The 19,181-nt window shown below is 38.1% G+C and overlaps 1 protein-coding gene across 2 annotated transcripts in view; it reads right to left on the bottom strand.

Annotated features, from left to right (window-relative positions):
* Positions 1 to 19,181, bottom strand: part of LOC150075908 (TGF-beta receptor type-1-like) — a 674,197-nt gene that overhangs the window by 374,315 nt on the left and 280,701 nt on the right. The gene's annotated exons all lie outside the window — the stretch shown is intronic.

Here is a 19,181-nt window from a genome sequence, read left to right as displayed (position 1 = left end):
TAATAATATATTGGACCATATCCTCCTACCTTCAATAATTCCACACACACGCAGGAACAGAGAACTCTCTGCGAGGGGAATGATAAATACTCCACCCAGACAGTGAAGCCCCCTTTCACGATAACGGAACTCAACATAGCTGCAGCCAAAATGCAAAACAGGAAACTCCCGGCAAAGATCAAATAGAGCCAGAAATACTAAAAAAAGGCAGTGGAAATTATACTGGATACTATATTAAACCTAGCAAATCAATGCCTCACGGAGGGTTTCTTTCCAACTTTGTGGAAGACAGCCCGAGTCAGACTTATCCTGAAAAACCCCCAGGACATGGCAGGCTCATACAGGCCTATCGCTCTGCTGTCGATGCTGAGCAAGCTCGTTGAGCGACTCATCTACCACAGAACTGAAAACCGTTACCAGAATGCTCAATTGATGTCAAGAAACTAATTTGGTTTCAGGAGGGGATGCTCCACCACTGATGCCCTCGAGAGGGTCATCGATACAGTCAGAAACTGTAACAGGAAATATTTCCTCCTCATCTCAATTGACTTCACTGGACTTTGACTCCCTCTGGTGGCCCAGTGTTCTGGCCAGGCTCCGACGGGCACAAATCACATCAAATCTATTTCGCTGCATGAAATCTTACCTGGAAAATCGAAGAATCATTGTCAGCACTCCCTTTACCTCTGTATTCAGATCGGTTTACAGGAGCTTCCCCCAGGGATCCGTCCTGGGGCCGCTCCTGTGGAAACTGGTGCTTGATGAGTTTTTAAATCTGGACATTCGAAATGTCATTACACAGGCATACACTGATGATCTGATTATGATGCTTTAAGCAGACAGCAGGGCTCAACTGGAGGCCATAGGCAATCATGCCACACACATGCTACAGGATTGGGCCAAGAGGAATCTTCTAACGATCTCAACCGAAAAAACAAACTCAATACTCCTCGGGGTGCTCTTGACCCTGGTAGAGGTCCACTAATCAAAATAAATGGAGCGACCATCAAACTCAAAACAGGAACAAAAATACTTAGGAATAATACTAGACCGAAACTTGAACTTCACATCTCATCTCTGTTATCTCAGAACGAAAACAAGGAGGCTCTTGGCCCTGATAACCAAAATCACCAGGAGGGACTGGGGACTAAAGAAGAGGGCCCTCTCCCTTATATACAAATCTCTCTTCATCCCTATCCTTGACTATGGTGCAGGCGCCTGGTATCAGAAAGCAAACACAGCAGTCAACGAGAAAAAGCTGGAGTCGATCCACACTATTGACAACAACTAGAGCCTGCTGCACAGTAAGCACCCATGCACTCCAGGGCCTGGCGGGCTTCCTTCCCCTGGACCTGGAGATTGTGCACTGTGGGCTGCTACACCAACATTTGAAAGGAAGAACCACAACTTATCTAGACTATACAATAGATCCACAGAAAAGCAAATCCTCAGAAAATAAGAGGTTAACGGAACATCTGCAATCTATCTGGCAAAATAGATGGAATCTTACCACAAAAGGGCAAGTCACCAAAAAATTTATACCCGATGTCAGTAGGGTATATCCTATCTCCTCGTCCTAGTTTTCCCCTGGATTGCGCACCACCTTCCTTCTTACGGGACACTGCTCCTTCAGAGGGAAACTCCACGAGCTGGGAATCTCCGACAACCCGAGCTGTAACTGCGGGCAGGAGGAAACCTGAGAACATCTTATCCATGACTGTGACAACTATGAGGACCTCAGATGTCGGCTATCTATAACACGCATCAACTCCTTGCTAAGAAACCGAGAAGAAATAATATTGCAAGAAGAAGATAATTAGCGGGCTTTCACCATCTTGCCCGTGAACTCTGAAAAACAAAGTTCCCTGCCACATCATCACTAACCTATGAAAACACAGATGTAACTACCTGAGATGACTGCGAAACTCTGAACTAGTGACAACCTGAAGTAGATACAACACATGAACGTAACGAACTGGACCTGACTTCTGAACTTCGACCTCCACCGGACTAATGCAAAGACGAAGATTGCAACTTGGACTCGAACCTCCGAAGGACCCGAACACAAAGGTGAAGATTGCATCTTATGATGCCATACAACGGCCCGGCTCTGTCTAGCCTGCTTTTTACTCCTCTTTCCCTAGCAGGGGGGAGGGGACGGCCTGCTGTCTCCTCCTCATCCTGCCACCCCTCTTCTTGGTGGGGCATGGGCATGCCCACTATTTCAACAGGGGTCATCTTCCCTATCGACCCCTTACTTCCAATTTCCAACCCCCAGTCTTCCATCCCCTCCCATCTCTTTCCCTTTACACAGCGCCTGCCCCACACGTACAAATTTAAAACACCAAAATTCGTGCCCGACCTATTAGGAAATCTTATCACCTCCAGCGCGTATCCCTTATAGCCCCTCTAAGCAGCGTATAATATACCATCTGTGCCCAAAAGAAAATAAGAATTTTTATTTTATTTATTTATTTATTTATTTATTTTTTTATTATTTTTTTTTTTTTTTTAGGTCCTAGCCACTGAAATCTCAGGAAAATAGGTGGTAGGACCTGCCAGAGCAAACTTTAAGGGAACACCTGGCTGGCCTCCACGTGGCGGAGTACGTAAACGACAGGTCCCATCTGGGGGTCTGGCGGCTAACAAGCCAGAGGAACTAGGGGGCACAACATATTACACAACACATGACCCACACACTTTTAAACCTCTGGCCTTGACAGCGGATACAAAGAACATACGCGGAGATGGGGTAAATCCCTGTGCCGTTAGACCCAAAAATACTCTGTACTCTGTTGGAACAAACTTCCATCTGGTGTTGTAGAATTGGCTAGTTTGAATAAATTTAAAGAAAGAATGGGCAAACTGTTAGAGGGGATCGACAGAAGATGCTGAAAAAGTTTGCTTCCTTGTATCGTTTGCCACTACCACCAAAACTGAATCTTGTTAACAATGTTCTTTCCTCTTAAAAACAGTAAATAAATATTAGCTTTAATACAAAATAAAATAACCGTTGCTTGCTTCAAACTCATCCATGAAGATTTGTAACAGACTTCGTAGGCTATTTGTACAAAGAGAAAAAGTGTTTTCATCTGATGACTTTACAGAAGTCTCGTTAATCCGAATTCTGATTAATTGGGATTTAGTCGTACAAAAGAAGTTATATGTAATGTAATAATTCCACCGATTCTCATAGTTTCAAAAAAAAAAAAAAAAAAGCAAATAACTTTTTCATTTAACTTTTTAACAATCGGTTGGAAAAATATTAAATACTTAATTACATAACTTTCGACAAGCTCCATAAACAATTTTTTGATCTAGTGAGAGCAGTTCTGGTTGACTCCTCAAATAAGTTATGATTGACCTTTTAAAAGTAACTCTGGAAAGGGGAGGATTTATTCTCAAGATAACTGATGTCAAAGGCTAACTGATGATAACTGATTTGGGACATTTGTTTGGAGGGATATCAATTTGTAAATCTTTGACCGCGTTTAATTTTTTTTTTTTTTTTTTTTTTGGTGCTACAAGCCCATTTCAAAAATCAAATGGTTGTTCACGTCTTACAATTAATTAATTCTATCTTCTATTTACACTTAGAATGTATTTTAAGTGCATTCAGAGTAACTGACGTCATCCACAATGAGTGTGTGAGTGTTCATACATGTACTGAACTGATCGGTCATTACTGGATAGTGCTCTTTCTCTGTGACGTAAAAAAAATAAGATGCTGGGTTTAGCTAATATAAATCGCTTGTTACTGGAGAAAGAAATTTCACATTTTAGGGCTTCCAATAATATAATTTCAGAAAAAATGTTCCAATGAAAAAAATAAAATCCATTTCGAATTTTAGACACTTAGATATTTGTACAGTTTAAATATAATCTTTGTTTGGTAGCTATAAGAAGAAAACAGACCTCAAAGAAACCGTACGGGAAGTTGGGGTGGGCTTTTCATTTAATTCACGCCTAGATGAACCAACCAACTACATCTAGATCAGGGGTTTGCGAGAGTGTTCCAGGGAGTTCGCACTAAAAATTCTGTAATGGCGTCGGTATATTATTGCGAACTACAGAATATAACTAATAATAAAGTAAAATAAAATTAAATAAAAATTAAAGAATTGCCAAGGAAAGAAACATCTCCCACAATTCCTTATAATTACTTTACTGTTTTTCAGTATATCATGTTAAATAAATATCTAAAATTATTTCTTGACTAAATGTCTAAGAGTATGAAAAGGTTGTTTATGCATGGGTACTGCACTTCCATCATTTCTCCTACCCAGGTAGTATGCATGCATTGTTTGATTACGTCTCATATTGTGAATACCTTCACAACGAGTTGCCGAAGTATTGTACTGCTTTGAATAAGTAACGCTTCACCAGTGGAGAAATGTCACTTATTCTCGGCGGATGCCACCACCCAGACGGCACCGGTTCGAAGCTTGTTAGCTAACGCATCGGTGGGTGGGCAGGTACCCTGTTGTTGCAATAGTGACAACCCAATTATGAAGTATAACTCCACAATATGAGAGATGCTTGATGGTGTGCATGGTTTAATCTAAATATATTTCTTGACTAAATTTCTAAAAGCATGTAAAAGGTTGTTTATGCATGGGTAATGCGAGATATAATCAACAGATGCATGCATAATACCTAGGTAGTAGAAATGATGGAAGTGCATTACCCATGCATAAACAACCTTTTTCATACTCTTACAATTTTAGTCAAGAAATAGTTTTAGATTAAACCATACACATCATCAAGCATCTCTCATATTGTGGAGTTATACTTCGTAACTGGGTTATCACTATTGCAACGCCAGGGTGCCTGCCCACCCTCCGAAGAGGAGCGGTGCCGTCTGGGGGTTTTGATGAGGCCCTCATTACCACGAATGGGCAACAATCTTCCCTAAATGGGGAAGCGTGCCTATTCGGGGGATTCATGAATGTTTGAGTTCAGTGAGAGTGAGGAGTAACTGCTCCTTTCCTCTTCCTCTCCTACTATCACTTTCCTATACCTTTTTTTGCTTTCCAAAGTCTAATAGGGACAGTATGTGGATAACAGAGTATCTTATCCCATACCATTCTTCAAATGGTGCCGTCTGGGCGGTGGTATGCGCCGAGAATAAGTAACATTAGTCTTCTCCATAGCTGAAACGTTACTTATTCGAGGAAGTGCAATACCTCGGAAACTCGTTGTGAAGGTATTCACAATATGAGATATAATCGAAAGATGTATGCATACTACCTGAGTAGCAGAAATGATGAAAGTGCATTACCCATGCATAAAAACCTTTTCTAAATAAATGTTTTCCATACTATTTTTTTTTTCATTCTCAAGGATCATTGTTATATATGTGTACTTTTTTTTTAGAACCTATAGCACTTAGTACCGTGCATAGGTTGAAAAAATGAAAGAAGATACTTGTCGACATTAAACTTGAACTTCTGTAGATTGTAATTTTCAGGAAATACGTATGAAGAAAGGTTGTTCAAGAAAACAGAAGTTGAATGAATAAATGAGGAAGAAGAAACGTTGGTTCTGTGGGATTGAACTTGGACAGTAAATTATATAGGCCAAATCAGAAGAACAGTGCCCATGGAAGTATCTGTAGAAAAGGCATGTAGCAGAAACAGTACGACTATGAGACAGAGTGGAGAGACTCTGTTAGAGATGAGTCATTAATTAACCTAACTGCCCTCTTCTGAATGGAATCTAGAAGCCTGAGAAAGGTTTTGGGGGAACAATATTTCATGGTAGGGCAGATTTGCGATTTCTACAGAGTCAACAACTGTTTGGAAGAAAGGTAACGTCGAGAGCGAAAGAGAAAACAGTTTTTTGGATACAGAGGAAGCAATATTTGTAATATGTTTTATGACAATAGAGATTAGAAGTCAGGGTAATTCCCAAGATCGTGCCTATAAATCAGAGCGTAATCGAAGATAAGCATAGGAGTAAACGAATCTTTTTTTGAGAGATATAAGATAGGACTGAGTTTTGGAATTAAGCTTTCGTTGCCCCACTGTCGAATTACCTTGAAATTGGCATTTAAAACTGGCAGTGAATACTAGAAAAGTTGAAGCTGTTTGAGAAGGATTTCTCAAACTGGATGGTGGAAAGCAAAGTGCTATCATCAGCAAAAAATAGGATTTCCTGTCAATGGAAGAAGGTCATTAATATACAAGAGGAAAAGAGTGGGAGGAAAGAACTGAACCTTGGGGGACACCAGCATTAGTGGATAAGTTAGAAGGCAAAGAGCCGTCTACCATCACCCGCAATGAGCGGTCAGAGAGAAAACTGGATACCCAATTACAAAGAACAGCTGGAAAACCATAGGATGGAAGCTTATTTAGAAGACCTTTATGCCAAACACGATCGAAGGCCTTTGAATGTCAAGAGCAATGGCTTGAGTTTCACCAAACGTTTCCACTGAATTTTTACATAGATGGGTAACATAAGCCAGAATATCACCAGTGGATCGACACTGACGGAATCCATACTGGCAATCGTTGATCAGATGAAAGATTTCCAGATAGTTTAAGAGTTGGCAGTTAATTGATTCCTCCATTACTTTGGAAAGAGTAGAAGGAATTTCTCACTCTTTTTAGGAACTGGCTGGATTTGAGCAAACTTCCAAGCAGAAGGAAAATACCTTTGGAAGAAAGTGAAACAAGACAACACAAAACAGGAGTAAGTTCAGGGGCAGGCACAGGTTTTGAGATCAAGTGGAGAAATACCATCGGAACCTGGCGCTTTCTTAGCATCAGATTCATTAAAATCCTTCTGACATCCTGATGACGGAAAACTACAGAAGGCCTTGAATGGAGTGGAGTGTCCCGGGAAAGGTTTGAAGTGATTTACCAAGATCATCAATACATGAGTTGGAAGAAAAATAGGATGCTAGTACGTCAGCTTTATCTTTGGCTGATGTGGCAACAGACCCATCTGGTTTTGACAGAGATGGGTAAAAATTGCGGCCATTAGCTATGGCAAGAGACCAGAATGCTCGGCTACGATTTGGACAAGAAGCAAGTTTTCTACTCTTAGCCTGTTCGAAATCTAGTTTGTACTTATTAATAACTGCTTCACAAAGTATAAATAATACTTAATAATAAATTTGATTATTAAGCAAGGTCGCTTATAGAGACGTAGTACTGGAAATATTTTATAATAAAAATTCAGAAATATTATACGATTTCAAAGAATATTGACTTAGTGGTTCGCATTAAAAATAGTGTTGAAAGGGGTTCGCATTAAAAATACACTGTATTGGGAACCGCTGATATAGGTGATAATAAAATAGTTTCTCTTCATACCCATTTTATCATCAGGTATTTTCATAGGACATTAAATGTACAAAAACAATTACAATCTCTGTGCTCTCTTATTCTCTACTTGCTAAGAGACATTCTCTTAGCAAGTAGAGAATGTCTAAATGTGATGAGGCTTCAATGAAAATGGTAAAGTGGGTTAAACACATCCCTCGTTTAAAGGGGGTCTGGATTCAAATGACGTCGGACACTGGAGGAATTCTTAGGAAACCTCTAATCGAGGCTGCAGTCAGCTAATCTCAGAAGAGGAAATACGTTCTCCTAAGTCAGTGATTTTCAACGGGGTGCCGCGGCACACTAGGCTGTCGCAACAACATTCTTGGGGTGCCGTGTAATTTCGGTTTAAGTTACTTAAAGTTGTTATTATTATTATTTTATTTATTATTATTATTTTTTTAATGTATACATTTATTTCATTACAAAAAGATGTACGGTATCCATTGTACTGTATCTTTTTAATTTTGTGGTGATCTATAATTGATCTTTATTTAGTACCTCTATACAGTATAAAGAATAAAATTATTATATAGATTATATTAAAAAGGTCGAAAACCACTGTGTTAGGTATTTCTTTTGGCCTAGGGGTGCCGTGAAAAAATTACTGGGACACTAAGGGCGCCGTGAACCGAGAAAGTTTGGGAACCTCAGTCTAAGTCAATTATTCATCTAGGTTTTTTTCATCCAGGACAACAAAGCAAATCAGCCCATTTGAGCGCGCGCGCACAAACACAAACACGTTAATGCAAACAAAATGCATGATAAAAGACTTTAAGAACTAACATATATGCACTCGTGAACTATGACCACATTAGTCAATGGGGCAGAACCTTAAATAAACCATTTACAACCAATCGATAAAGATTCTATAATCTTAATAATAGGCTCGCTGATACCAACTGCGTACCGCAGGTGGTTTGCATATATTAAAGTATATTAAGCAATAATCTTAATATTGGGCTCGGCAAACAACAGGTTCGGGGGACAGCATGGCACCACACCCCCTGGATCTATTGGGACACAAGCATTTAGACTCAGCATTTACAATGGAAATATTATTATTAAACACTAACACTTGCTCTAGGCAGAAAATACTTGACACTAAATTTAGAGATATGTCTAAAAATAGAACTGGCAGACGCTTCTCCCCGACTGTAATACAAAACTTTTGTCTGGGACTCTGCAGACGATTCTGGAATAAGCGAATATTTTCTTCCTGACTGGTGGATATCCTTGGTCAGATTTTTTTTTTTTTTTTTTGGAAGGTAATTTCCCCTTTTCACCTATTTTATCTGAATTTCGGAAATTGGTTGGCTGTAAGAAACGAAAGGGAGATCTTAAGATATTTTGGAGAATTTCTGATGTGTTGAAATGCTCTGGCCAGCGCTCCGGATAATGAGGTCTCGGTAAGGAAGAAAAGAAAGGATCCCCTAAGCAGGGATATAACTGGTCTGGCCAACCGATAGGTTGACCAAATCCACAATCATATTTTTTGATAACGGACGGGAGATTCCAATACAGTTGTTTCTCCATGAAACTCGGTTATTCATCCAGCAAACAGATTATACAATACATAAATTAAGAACAATAACCGACACCTACATAACTCACCGCTCTAAGGTCATCAGCGAGGAAGCCAAGAAAACGCCTTAGTAAATCTTCTGTTAAAAATGATTGCAATCAGTTGTTTTAACACAAGATTTATAAAGAGTGATTGTCATATCCCATAAGATATACCAACTTCACTACAACTTCATGGATAGTTTAAACGTCGAGCAGACTGCTGATCAGATCATGAATACGAGCGATTGAATCGAGTTCTGGAGCTGAAGGGTGGCCAGAGCGAGCATCATCTTCAATGTACAAGCAGTCCACTTTAAACCTTGCCAACCATTGAAAAGTCAACCATTGAAAAGGGTGCTATGTGTCTTCAAAAGACACATAGCACCCTCTCCGAAAGCTGTTTTTAACATTTCCTTAATTTTAAACAAAATATAATGTAAATTTCTGCTTAGTAAAATCACTCATTTTAAAATGAGACAAAACAACTTCACATAAAACACTTTCTATTCAATGCACAATAATTCAGATTGAGTGAAGATAAACTAGTGATTCATGCAATACTATGTCTAGATAAGTCACCAAACATATTACGGCAAGTCACAACTCGCTAAGGCGTCCCAATTTCAAGATAAAAAGTCAGTTTCCGAACTTTCTGATCGTACCTCGTAAATCAGCAGTTATTATTTCGGTAATTTTAGGATTCTCACAGCAACCACTAAGGGTGTGAAGGGTCAGTATATTATTATTATAAATCCATTTATTGAAATAAAATCCATCCCTTGAACAGCAAATTCACTGCAAGTCGATGTTCCGATGGAGCTGTTCCAGGATTTGCTTCCTGTTGAAATATTCAACTGAGTTTGCTAGGAACATGTCTCCGAAGCAGATGAGGTTGGTGAGCATTGACCTATATCGCTATTTATGTCGCTCTGTGCGGAGGATACTTGAGGCTGAAATTGGAGCCTTTACCTTGGGAGAATCCATCCTATTAGTAGTTTTGCGCCTATGATTTTTTCCCCCCAATAATTTTGACTTTCCATGAGGTGATGTTCATATTAGCATGCAGTATAGATCTATATCGCGTCTCTAAATGACATTCAGATTTATTAGATCTATGATCGGTTGTTGATGAAAACAACTTCCAGGAAGGAAATCATATAATCTTCGTAAAAACATTCTTAATGGGTATAAGTACGATACAAGAATATAAAACTAGTTTATTAATGACTTTTGGGGTATTTTCAGAAAGAACTTCGCGAGATTTGAGTACTTCTGAAAACCAGTAACAAAATAACAGTTAAAATATTTGTATTATTTCGAATGTCACTGAAAAAGATCGTATTTTGGCTTTTAAAGAATGACGATATCAGATTTAGATTTTAGGTGCAGTTGATGAAGAGAGTCTAGAGACTATCTTCATTAACTTCACATAAAATCTTGATTGTATCTTCACGTGAATGCCCCGATTGTCGTTTAGTCTCTGAGTCAACGTAATGTGTCAGAGTAGAAGTGATTAGCCAGGATACAAAAATTCCTATTTTTTTTAACAACTGCAAACACGAAACTGATTATTGCAGACGAATTTGCTTTTGTTCGTCTACCAGTACTGATACCGCCCCTATCAGGTTAATGTTTCACCAAAATGACTCGTACATACAGTTGCAGCAACAGCCAGCATCCATTCAAGATTCAGCTCCCAGAACGGAGCTAACACATTCCTTCTAATTCTATCTTTGAGACAATTTCAGCCAGTAGACAAATGGTGATATAATTAGTTGTCCTTATAGCCAGAACTCGAAATTAAAAACAGCGAAATCAGTACCTTCCACAAAGGATTTATCAATTTCCTAAAAAAACTTCCAATATTACTGAAAAATAAAACTGGAAGTTTATTTATCTGAATGCTTCCGAAAGATAACAGGAGTTTCAAACAGCGGCTGACGTGCAATCCTCAAAAAGCCATTGATGTAGATAGCGATTACTTGAGTCTAATAGATTGCAAGTAAAATCGGATTTTTATACATAAAACTAGAAATATGTATGTAGAACATGATGAAAGAAAAATTCTTTACTTACAGTTTAAAAAAATAATAATAAAGTAAAACTACAAGAGGAGTTTAATGCAATCTAAAATCTAGAAAGCCATTTTTGATTACTCCAGCACCGAGTTATCAATCATTTTACTGTAATTAGCATCAGCCAGATAGAACAGTTAATCAATATTCAGGTGATTAACTAGTAATATTAAAAGTTGAAGAACATCTTATCTATAATATGTAATTTCGAATTTCAATTGGGGTTCAGCTGTTTTTCTTCTTAGAAATTCAAGTCTGTACTTCCAGTTCTCGGGTGAATTCTTTCTATGGAACATTCCAGGACAAATATATCAAACCAGATATTTGAATATTATTCTCGGTTTACACAAAATAAATAATCGGAAAGCATTTTTAAGTACTTCCAAAAATTGTCATACCCATATCATTATGGAGTATTCACCCGGCAATAACTGAAATTCCACAACACAAAGAGCTACATGTCAATGGATGAATATCATTGCTAATTTTTTTTAAATTAATTTAATTTTCTGAACTGTCAGAAATTTAAAAATTAACTTGTTTACATGCATGCAAGTTACTGCAAGTTATTGCAAGCCACATGCAAGTTAGAGATGAAAGATGCCACAATTAATTTTGAATTAATTATACAAGGATGGACCATTTATATCTGATATCAACAATTGAACCAAGAAATGAAAATTTTCATTTAATTAATTTTTTTTTTTTTTTTTTAAATGAGGTACAAGCATGGGAAAATTCATACTATAACAGTTCATGAAAATCTTGGGCTTTTTCTTCGTGACACCTTCTTCATAAGGTGTCACTATATTCATTCCTCCTTATGCATGCCTGGTCAAGCTGTTGTAGTAGTAGGGTTTCAGGAGCATCAGCGACTAAGGCCGTATTGCTCCGTGTATATTGTCTGTAAATTGCACGTGTTCCGAGATTTTCTGTTTGCTGGACGAAAAAAAACTGAGTTTGTGGGAGTGAAAACCATGCTACCCTCGCTGGAGACCGATTAATTCAGCCACGTTGTGAAAAAGGACCATAAAAATTCTTCCCGTCATCGACGAGACTCGAACTCACGTCTTTTCCCCAGGTACTGGGAGGATGGCAGTCCTACCAACTGTGCTACCCACGAGGGCGAGCAATCTGTAAATTACTGTGATGTAGTCATTAAAGAGTTGTATGCAGGTAACAATCTTGACATTATATACCGTGACACCTCAGATCGTAATATAAATTAGAACAAACTGGGATTTCTGGTAAGGTCCTAATCTGGATCGTAGGTTGGCTAAAAGAGAGGAGACAGAGGGTTAACATAAATGGTCAACCTTCAGAGTGAATCAACGTAACAAAAGGAGTCCATATTGGGTCCCCTCTTATTTTTAATTTTCATAATGATATTGATGAGGGCATCTAAAGAAAACTTTCAAAGTTTGCTGATGATTTGAAGATGGAAAGGGTTGTTAACGATTCGCACCAAGCCATAATGTATCAAAAAGACTTAGATCTGTTCCATATATGGTTCCAAAAAATGTCAACTAAAGTTTAATGCTTTTAAATGTAAGGTTATGTATTTGGGGAACAAAAATTCTAGAGTCACGTATAAGCTAAATGTGGTTCAAGACTTGAGTGTTACGCTTGAACATGACAGGAAATTTTACGGTGTACACCGATTGCTAGGAAGGCACATGGTGTCGTCCTGACCATGATTTATACGAACTTTGCTAGTTTGCTAGTGGGGGAAAAGACGTCATTATCTCTCTATAGAAGATGGCTAGACAGCACCTTAAAAAAAGGCATTGAACTTCTAGAGAAGGTCCAAAGAATGGAGATCAGATTAGCGATGAGTACAAATCGATGCATATAGAAAGAACGGCTTAGGTGTGTACTGCAAAGTTTGAAATCAGACATCTAAGGGGAGATCTGACAGGTGTAGACTTAAGCACTGAAGGGGTTAGGTAAAATTAATAAAGGAAGGTCTGTTTTAACTCTTCGGTGAGTCAAAAACTGGAGGCCACAAATATAAAATCCCAGGGATAAAATATTGCATATCACGAAGTTCATCTATGGCTAATGGGTTGTCGAACACTGGAATAATTGCCTCTCACTGTGAAGGCAGAGAGTATTACTAAGTTTAGAACAGAATTGGATCTGTTACCATATGGAATACAATTTAACATCTATCGTAAACCACCAAACACCAGTATGCTTCCTCATTATAACAGCTATCACCCGATCACCTACAAAAGGTCTATTATCTTTAATCAATTTCTCAATGTCTATAAATATTCAAAGACGGAATCTGCTTTAGAATCAGAAATACAGATATTAAACAGGGGTTACCCCCTTGCTACAATAAATGAATTAGGGTACAAGCTAAAAATAAGATACAAAAAAACTACACCAACAATAGTAACATCAAAAAATACTTTATTTCTGTCCCATACGTTGATTGTTTGTTATTTGGTTTTTAGGATCATTAGCAACTAAGGCCATATTGCTCCGGGGATATGTGGTGGTCATTCCCTGACCTTTCCGCATCTGGTGGTCACGGGCTCGAACCCCGGTCTAATCAAGAAGCGTGTGCTACGCACTGCCGCTCCTGCCCACCTGGATCCCATATGTTGAACAATGGCACAAACAGCTTAACATATTCTTTCAAGATACAGGATTTAAGATTGTGGCCAGACCAATACGGAAATTACACCCTATACTGAACAATCGCTCAGCCATTTCCTCTTTCGCAACACGAATGGCTTGGTATACAACATTCTTGCGGTGATGACGAGACTCGTCTTATCAAAGATCGACGCGATTTACGCTGAATTTTAGAGTTAAACAGTACGCGTTCTCAGTTCGTGTTTCTCGTTGAGCAGCGTCAGAATTAGCCTTTCATGTCGTTAATGAAAAACATACATTTTTTATTTAACGAGGCCAAAATATTAGTGTCCAACGTAATTATACAAGACAATTAATTGCAGGAACCGTCGAAATAAAATTACATGAGAATTCCATTAACGTTCTCCGTCCATATCTAATCTCCGATTCGTGGTCTTTTAGGCACATGCGCGAAGACAATGTCTATTTAAGATTCATGCTCACACGTACTCAGTAATTTCTATTCCTGTGATCACGATATACGGTCGAAAAGCTGTGTCAGCTTCAGGAAGGAAAATCGTTTTTCAAAATTTGCGTTAAACTTCTTTAAATTTTTAATTGTATGAGGACAAATGGGCCTGTTGTACTGGGATCCATGGTAAATGATGATTAAGTGTTAGCCAGTAAAATAATTTAATTACAAATAGATAAGTATCTATTTGTAATTAAATTATTTTACTGGCTAACACTTAATCATCATTTGATTTTTAATCGTTTTTTACTGTAATCATTTTGCGTTAATGTTATATTCGTTTTAATTTCTGGAGAGTAGCATACGGAAGTGTTGTACGTATCATGTTGAAGTAAATTTCTTTTATTCTTCCGCATATGGATATAGTATGAATGTTCCTTTATTTTATTTTTGGCTGATGCATAAAACGTCTGAAAGAATGTTTCCCAGCAACTATAACTTTTTTTTATGATAACTAAAGAAACGGGAGTGTGCTGAAACCTATAGAACCAAGGAACTTCTTGATAATAATCTTGAGGTATTAAAAAAAAAAAAAAAATCCAAATATAAATGGTCCATCTTGTGCATTCCTTTCTGCCCCCCCCCCCCCCAAACAACAACAAACATCATCTCAATTGGACAACTGCTTGTCCAACTGACCATCTCAATTGGACAAGCAGTTAAAATAAAGTGGCTTATGCCTTTCGATAGCCTTTGATGCTATCTAGATTTTTTTTTTTTTATGTTATATACACAACTATTGAAAGGGGAATGAAAACAGACACAAGGCAGCCGAGGAAAGTAGTGCCAATAAGTTTCCGCCCTAGGGAATAGCACCGGATGGAATAGCCACTTCATCTTTTGAAGTGGAACATAATATTCGTTTTGTTACAAATGATTCGATAAACTAAGACATATAACAGTAAATTCAGTTAATTCTTTTTCCAGACAAAAAGTGTTTGGATTTATTGCTTTAGAAATACTGGGGTCATCGTTTTAAGCCCATGAAAATGCAAATAACTTCGAGTAAAAGATAGCTAGAGATATGCCGTTTATAAGTAACATTCTTTATTCTCTGACTGACTTAATTTGTTACAGAAACGTTTATTCCCAGTGCACGGCATTCTCTTCTGTTAACAAGCCTCCGCAGTCATACGTATGACTTACGAGGACTTGTTGTCAGGCTTTCTCTAAAGTTCGCTAAACATTCCAAGTAACAGGCGATGTACAAACACCACTAACAACATTCAGTCTCCCTGAACACTTTCACAAGCTTCCATATCGCCGATTTTGACGATTCCTTATGATATCGAAATTTCCTACAAAAATCAAGATGAGTAATTTTAAACGACTATTCTGAGTTGTTATTACATCATGAACACACACTCCTCTATGAGGAATGCCATATTCATTTACTGCTTGAACTGCACATATGCAGTTAACAGTTTTACTATTTGGAGACACCGTGCACAGAAAAAAGAACGTTACTTGCAAATTTTGTCTCCAAGCACTGTTTTAACTCGAAGTTATTCGCATTTTTCTAGTTTGTTTAAAAAGAACCATCCTGTACAATACTGCGGTATCTAAGAATTGTTAAACTATATTTTAATATTTTTATCTAATCGTATATAATTTGGTAAATTTTTAAGTGAAATCTGTCCTAATAATTTTTCTAATCTATTGCAGTAGGGGAAAGCATCTGGTGAAACTGCACGTGACAACAAGAGTTTTCTTCCTGTTGAAGAGTGAAGTTACTGCCCCTTTGAGGAGCTACGCTATTAACCACCTTATCTCTTCATCCCCTATCTGCTAGACCAGTGGTTCCCGAAATACTGAGATCTACGAACCCTTTCAAAGATCAAAAAAATTTACGGACTCCTATTATATTTCTGTGTGCGCGCGCACACACACATAAACACAGTTTTCTGAAAAGAAATTTCAAAGTTTTATGTTTAAAACAACTTTATTCTTATTTTTAAAAATATATATAATAATAACTTTATCAACAATTTGCTATACGCAGAACGAATAATTTGACCAGTTCCAGAGGGTCCGTTTCGCGGACCCCCCTGGAACTGGTCTGCGGACCCTCCAGGGTCCGCGGCCCTCAGTTTGGGAAACGCTGTGCTAGACAATAACAGTTGTCTACAAAGAATAGGCGAGGAGAAACTGTAGGAAAGAATTCTTGTTTCACATACACACTAAGTGCCCACTTTATTAGGTACACTAGAAGGTAGTTGATACACATTTGTATTTGATTATAATTAGTAAGTCGGGCTGTATATATCCCACGTGAAATGCAGCGTATTTTCAATCAGGAAACAGCACAGGCACTGTGTACTAGTGTAGGCATCTATGCATACGATGTCTGACGCATGCCCTATAGCACTAGTTAAGCACCGGCACACTACTACTATCTGCATACAACACGAAAAAAACACTTGCTCTTTTTAACTCCAACAGGATGGAAACCCTACCCTTTTCAACTCCAAGTATAACACAAGTTACAAAAGTCTGGAAACTATTAGGTTATAGCATGGCGACAACTACATGAAACCATGGACACAACACACATTATCAAAAAATTACAGGCTAGTAAAGGAAGCGTGATGGTTTGAGACATATTGTTGGAAATTCATGAGTTCATATTACTCATGGGTTAATGCCTGAAAAAATGAATTTAAACATCTTTGAAGAGAAGCGCAACAAGAGTTTTCTTCCTGTTGAAGAGTGAAGTTACTTCCCCTTTGAGGAGCAACGTTATTAACCACCTTATCTCTCCAAATGCATCCCATCAGGAATGCATTTGGTCTTTTGTACTCGCACATCACTATTTTGGGAATAAATAATAGTTCCTGCCTTCCAGCCATCGCCTGAAAGTTTGGAATTACAGCGTATGACAATAGTTTTCGTTATTTAGTTGTGTGGAGTTTTTTTTTTTTTTTTTTTTTTTGAAATTAGCTATGATGTAAGGTTTAATTTAAAAAAAAAAAAAAACATTAAGATATGCAGTTTTTTTATACTGAAATGTGCATTTTAAGATTTTCTTTATTAAAAAAAAATATTGAAATGGTTAATATTAACAACTATTTGATTTTTAAGAGAAATAACTCCACGAGATTTTATCACTTACTTACACAAACGTGGCAGTCTGGCGAATAATTTTATAATAGTTTATAAAATTACTAACGTTAGTAATAATTAACGTTATTCCAGGTGACCTGCAACGTTTCTCATAAATTTTGTGAAGATGGGGCCGACTTCATGGACTTTGCGGTACAGATGATCCCATAAAAGCTTTACTGGGTTTGTCAGGCGATTAGGGTGATCACCCCATAATTTGCAACTAAATTGCAAATTATAGAATTCTTTATTATATACAGAAAGCACATTGCTGTATACAACTCCCTTCACGGCTACAAGCCAGGGGTTTACATAAAAGAAATCATATAATACAATAAACTCAAAAAAAAAAAAAAAGAGCATTATGACTCCTGAAAAGTTTGTACACTGAGATGATGGATTCAGGGCAGTGATGAATAGGTCTCCGGGAGCAGGGTCTACTGTCCTCTAACGTGGTCCTGGGAAGGAAGTCGACCGAGTTCTTTCTGCCTATATTCCTTGTCGACTGCGAATTTGTAGAGGTCGCCGTCCAAGGACTGTATGTCTTGCAGCATTTGCACGGGTAGGAACCGCTCAGTTAGCTTTAACCGGTTTGGAGTGGCCTGTAGGATTGGATTAGCAATAAGGCTTGGGACCGGGATCCTCCATCCACAGTTAGCCCAGAAATCTGGCACTGAAATAATGCCGACCATCATTTTGATGGCAAAGACGAGTCTTCTCTCGTGAATGATGGCAGGAAGACGTCTCATGTTGAGAGCTGCCGCCATCTGGGTGGTCCTTGGTGTAGAGGGAAGCCGAAATTTCCATATGGCCCACTTCAGTAGCCAGAATTCCCCCGCGAAAATCCGTCTAAGATGGGTCGTAGCAGTTGAGGTCCAGACTTCGGCGCCATACAATATTATGGTGTGACCTCCTCCTGTTTAGTTGCTAAAAAGCCCTTTTTAACAACTAAACATCTCGGGTCAATAAGGCAATGACCCGAGATGTGCTTCGGGTCATTGCCTTATTGTAAAATAAAATTTCTTTCACAAAGTCGAGGTCCAAAGGATATTGCATTATGTTCAAGAATGTTTTTGTAGCCTTCTTTCCTTAAAATTCCTTCAATTCTGACGATGTCACCCACTCCAGAAAAACAAAAGCAAACCCCAGATCATGATGGAACCACCATCGTGCTTGACTGTAGGCACTAAACACTGTGGCACCATTTTTTTTTTTAATCAGTTGAGTGTCTCACAAACTCTATGCTTAGATCCAGAACTTTAAATTCATCGATGTTAAAGGAAGGACGAGACATTTAAAAATTGTTATGGTCTTATCTTGTCTGATCAGGATGACTGATCGTGGTTTGTCCTTCCAAATCAGTCAAACAGTCGTTGTTGTTTTGGTTTTTAGGAGCATTAGCAACTAAGGCCATATTGCTCCGGGATATGCGGTGGTCATTCCCTGACCTTTCGGCATCTTCCGTATTTGGTGGTGACGGGCTCGAACCCCGGTCTAATCAAGACGCATGTGATACGCACTGCTGCTCCTTCCCACCTGGCTACGGAGGCGCTCCAAATCAGTCAGTGTTATTATTCACGATCAGTCATCTTGATTGTGGTTTGTCCTTGAAACTGCCAGTCTCCTTGAATCGTTCAATGGTAGTTTATACTCCATTAAATGAAACATCAAGTTTCTTGCCATTACTTCTCATGGAATAACTTTATACTGAGTTAAAAGAGAACTCCTTTTTTCAACAATCATGTCCTTATTTCTTGCCATGTTTATCACAAAAAACGTACACCAAATGACGGATATTCGACTTTACAAGTTACTCCTTAATTTATATTATTGCAAAACACTCTGGAATCAATTACAACGTTCAACCACATTCAGGAATCTTCTACACCTTTCTGGAATAGTCTCGAATATTCTGGAAATTTCTTAAATATTATTTGTTTTTATTTTATTTTATTTTTTATACATAACAGAAAATATTTCAATAAAAATTGT

This window comes from Mastigoproctus giganteus, chromosome 13, assembly GCF_048544385.1.
Source record: "Mastigoproctus giganteus isolate SK-2022 chromosome 13, ASM4854438v1, whole genome shotgun sequence".
Lineage (NCBI taxonomy): Eukaryota > Metazoa > Arthropoda > Arachnida > Uropygi > Thelyphonidae > Mastigoproctus > Mastigoproctus giganteus.
The sequence above is the reverse complement of the archived record's forward strand: the minus strand, read 5'-3'. Positions and strand labels throughout refer to the sequence as shown.